Raw genomic sequence first — 5,580 nt, forward strand, 5'->3', positions numbered from 1 at the left:
TTTACCTGCCGATCCGTCAAAGAAAAGACGATGGCTGGACGCATAACCTGTTAAGTTTTGAGACATTATGTTGAACAAATATGGCGGCGTAGTTCAGATCAGTAATTGACAGTAACCAAGATGGCGGCCAAAAATCAAATGCGGTCCGTGGCGTAGTTAACGGCGAACTGATCGAATTCAAAATTCGACAATTTTTATAGTAATTTTGAAATGTTTTTATTGATTCTTTAGCACAGCCGGTGGTTATAAAACTGATTGGGGAATCCATTCGTCTCATATCCCCATTAGGAGTCAAAAACATTTCACACCGACCTTGTGATACGTCTTCTGTTGTGGAAAAGAAGTATGTGCAGAGATTAGTGGTCTTCAATTGACTACTCGCTCCAACTGCTGATACATGCCAGTTAGCCAGAAACTAAGTAATTACGGTTGCCATTTATCTGGCGGATTGAGGTTGCTCATATAAACTTAATCGTGTCATTATAGGCATCAGGCATGCGTTGCTTATCATTATATTCCCCACTGAAGCGTTATAAATCTTCTGAAGAATTACTTTCTCGTTCTTTATGCGGGACAATTGTGCAAATGATGCCAATAACATATTTTATATGAACACGGTGTTTTACCCTTATACTGATACATTCTTTTCGCAGAAAATTTTGTTGGCCACTAAATATTCCAGCATCATATTAAAAAAGTATAGCGAACTATTCTTCTTCTATATTGAACTTTTCATCATACTGTCAGATCTGTAAGAAATGTTTTTTTTTTTTTTAATTTCTTTGATTAACATCATCACGCCTCAGCATGGTGTGTACACAGGTTGCGGTCCAAGCTACCGACTCTGAAACCTATCGTCCTTCTCTGAAAATGGCTTTTTATCGAAGCCGGATCAATCGTTTTGCATATAAGCAACGAGATTTCAAGTTACTTCGCGAGACTCACACACATATAAGCAGACTTGGCCGCCAGTTTGCTTTTCTTTTATCACCGTAAACGGATCTTACACACTATACAAACTTTTACAGAAAAAAGGCATATCCGTTCCGCATTTTTATTACTATTAGGTTGGTGCAAAAATAATATTGTTTTTTGACGTTTAGCCTCAAGTCAAAAAACGACATTATTTTCGTATTAATCTAATAGCTAGAATTGCGACAAGGCATTTAATCAGAAATGTACGGAATGAAAGCAATCTCTGTGAAATATTGGATTTCCCAAATTTTGGACAATATCTGCTCACAATTTTAAGAAGTATTTAATAATAAAATGTATTTCAGTAATATTGGATGAGTTGGGATCAGTAAGAAACATTGACAAGACGTGATTATATTTCTCTCTCTCTCTCTCTCTCTTTCTATCTATCTATCTCGCTCTCTGTATACACACACACGCATATATATATATATATAGATTGTCACAAACGAAGCTGATGGATTTTAAATTTGATTAGCTTACTCAACATTGAAGTTATATGCAGGTAGATGTGCCTCTCAGTGAGCTTTTGAGATATAGAAAAATATCATAGTCTACTTGTTCTAATTTTATGTACAAAACTTTATCTAGAGTATGTTTTTCACAAGGTATAATTTTAGTGATGAAAAATGATGCTACTCAAATGTCCACCATTTTCATTTTCACACTCTTTTGCTTTCTGCAGGGCATTGCGCAGCACATCACTTAATGTTCCAGGGAGTATGGTCTTAATTTTCTCCTCTATGTTGTTTTTAAGGCATATATTGTGGCTGGTTTGTTTGCGTGTACTCGCTCTTTGAGGTAACCCTAAAGGAAGAAATCTGCACATATAAAATCTGGCAAGCGGGGTGGTCAATTTATCTCACAGCCACGAAAAATTATTCCGTTGCCGAATATGTCCTGGAACAGATTTAATGTTTCTCGTGCCGTATGCGCTGTTGCACCGTCCTGTTCGAACTACATTGATCGAGAGCTCCCAATTTTACTTGATCTGCTTCTTACTGATGTGGATGGATCCTCGGCCACACTCTTTGCTAATCTCTGGCGATTCTCATCACTTCTTGCTGTAGGGGGGTCTACCAGATTTAGGGAGGTCACATACAGACCATTGCTCATGAAATCGAGCCACCATAGTTTTTAGTGAATTTAAAGTAGGGGAATTTCTTGTGTTGAAGTTTCGTCGAAATTCTCTTTGAGTTTCTGATATGGACTCAGTCAACCGAAAATACGACTCTACGATAAATACCCGCTTCCCGGTAGTGTAACGACATGATGACCTTGGAAGGGTTACTCTAGATGACCTGAAAATATAAAAGAAAAATATAATGAATTTTTTAACCATCAGCTGCTTTTGGGACACCCTGTATATATATATATATATATATATATATATATATATATATATATATATATATATATATATGTGTGTGTGTGTGTGTGTGTATATATATATATGTATATATATATATATATATAAAGTATTAATAAATTAATAAATTTAAATATATTGAAACTAAAAAAAAATATTGCATTAAAAAGTGATCTGTACATTTTGATGTTATCTTGACGAATAAAGAAACAATAAATAAAGTTGGGAATTTTCATAATGCGATTACAAATAATTTCCACGAGTTACATAAAGAATAGATTTTTTGCTGACTTTTATCTTTTAATCAAAGTGTTATGCTATTGCAGATCAAGCAATGCTGCGCAGTTTTTTTATTCTCTATTGTATGGTTTCCTGATTAAATTTTTTTATCATCGCTAGTTAGACCGTTTTGGTCTGTTTTATTATCGTCGACTCTTGTAAGTAAGTTTGCTGTTGTAAAAGTATATTCACATAGTACTTTCTTGAACATCACGTATCCAAATTCCCTTTTTTTATCACGATCATACATGATTTTCTCCAGTTTCCTCGGGTTAAATTGTCTTTCATCCGCTTCTCTTTAAATACTGAGTCAGTGCCTTTATCATTTCCTATTTTTCAGCTTCTTCGCATCATTCCAATTTGTACATTAATTTATCTCCTCACTTTTTCTCTCGACTTTCATTTCTCTATTTATCTCATCTTTCATTCACATCTATGTAATAGGCCTCTGACCATTTATATGTCACACATTGTAAAATTAGCGTACATATATATATATTTATATATATATTTATATATATTGTGTGTGGCGTGTTCGCACAGTGGATAGATTGCTTACCTAGCATGCAAGAGGCTCGGGTTTAAAATCCCGAGTTTGGTTGTGTCGAACAGATGAGCCCAAATGAGGGCGAAATTCAAGACTTGGACTTCCAGTGTGTTGGCTTTCGTGGTTCTTGTAATCTGGCTGTGAAAATAATTATATCTTCTCTCACATTATTAATAATAATAATAATAATAATAATAATAATATATATATATATAAGATCAGGTAGTTAATAAAACATGGTAAAAACATTTTGAAAAAGAGTTAAAAACATAATTTTAAAAAAGAAGTACAAAATAAGTGGATAGTCCTTAATCCGCGGAGTTTCGAAGAAATACCTTCGCGTATATATATATATATATATATATATATATATATAACACATGGAGTTAATTTATTTGTTTTGTAAATAAACAAATATTCATTTATTTAAAGCTTCGAACTTCGGCTTATAAGAAAGCCTTCATCAGGATTAAAAAAACCCAAAAACTATACAATCTTTTTTTTTTTGTTATCGTGTCGTTTAGCACAGTTTATTTTTCGAAGATGGTGATTTTCTATTGTCCGGTCCAGTAAGATATATATATATATATATATATATATATATATATATATATATATATATATATGTGTGTGTGTGTATATATGCATATATATATGTATATATATATGTATAAATATATTTATATAAAATGTATACAAGATTTAGATTCTATAATAAACACTTTTAGTTATCTTTTAAATGCTTCAATTGTGCGGAAATGTGAAATCAATTTACATTGAATTTATACACAAAACGTATTCTCTAATTTAGATTCCAAAATAATCATTTTTCTATATTTTTCCTCCAAGATTTCCAGGCTGTTACCACATAATAGGTTAAGTAAAGACGAATCTATTGTGGGGGCGGGTATACAGGTGTTTTAACGAAAGTTTTTAATTTGTATTTATGCCAAAATATAATTATTTTCTTTGTAGCATGATAAATCTGTGCGTATAAACTTTTGATGAAAATAGCAAAAAAGCTTTTTTTTGTTTACTGAAAGGTAACCACATATCAACCCCCCCCCAAAAAAAAAACACTCGAGAATAAGGGTCAATGTGTGTCAGGCGGGTTATGATATACTAGAAGATGATAATTCGTACGGTTGATTACAATTTGGCAGAATTTTACTATTTATAATAACAGCTTAACAAACATTTATTTACATTAAAATGAAAATAAACGAGAGTATTCAAATGGAAAGCACTCCTGCGGTATAATATTCTGCAGATGGAGATTTCTCTGAAAGGAAGTTTTTGCATCGGATTTTTGCCTCGTTTTAGAAAGAAAACAGGAAATAGGAATAATTGAGAGTGATTTGTGAATATAAATTTCATTTTTGAATTTTAGAAAGTTATTTAATTAAAAAAAACTTGAAATGTTATTTAAAATTGCAAGAACTGCAAAAATAAGGTAAAAAATCTGGTGGGTAGCAACAACCCCCCTATCTAATTAATTTTTCCATTACCCGTTTTTTGTGATGAGCGATGTTTAACTTAAGTGTTTTGGCAAGTTATTTCATTTACTCATTAAATAAGTTAAAACGATTGTAAGACATTTCCCGCCCAGGTCAGTAGATGGCCTCTGAACTCATCGAAAATAAAATGGTCGTAGTCGTCTTCTTCCAGGAGATCTTCACAGAAATTCTCGCGTCTCAGGTTTCGTGTCGATTTTCCGGAAAATCAATTAGCTTGCATGCGCGTCAGGAAAGTAAAACAGACTCCGACGTTCTAACTACAAAAAGTTAATTTCACAAAAGTTACAAGTTTTTACATATATACATCGTTCAGTTTGTTATACCAAAAACATCAAGATTCTCCAGAAATCTTTTTCTTTTTTTTACGATGGCGGTGGTAGCGACGGCCGGATAGGGGTGGTATCTCTTGGTTAGTTCCTCTCTCACGGAGGTCTGGATTAATCTGCTAAATTTTGCCTGGGTATTTTCTTTTATACTAAGGTAACGGGGTTGGTCGGGGAATCCGCCCCGCCAATCAAAACCCAACACGTCAAACTGGAAATACCCGACTCTTTTGCGTGTGTGCATTTCAACAGGTCGTCCATAGTTTGTGAATCTGAGACCAAAAGTAAATCTCTCTCACACGCCCTCAAAAGGTCAACATTGTCACGTTTGAGCAGGTGTTCTTAAGGCTAACGTGTGTATTTCTACATTATGCTGACATTTCCTGTCATAGTTTTAAATAATAAAATATCTGTCCGTTTTTACAAAGCACCATAAATTCGTCCCTTATTATAGGTCACCTGCCGCTGCCCGGGATTCAATCAACGTTTAACGGAAAATCTCAGCATATTTAGAGTATTTTAACCTCTCCAATGGGGAGCAGTATCGCTCCTCTAGACGGTCACGTTATA

Source organism: Euprymna scolopes, chromosome 7, assembly GCF_053919585.1.
Source record: "Euprymna scolopes isolate OS-2025 chromosome 7, ASM5391958v1, whole genome shotgun sequence".
Classification (NCBI taxonomy): domain Eukaryota; kingdom Metazoa; phylum Mollusca; class Cephalopoda; order Sepiida; family Sepiolidae; genus Euprymna; species Euprymna scolopes.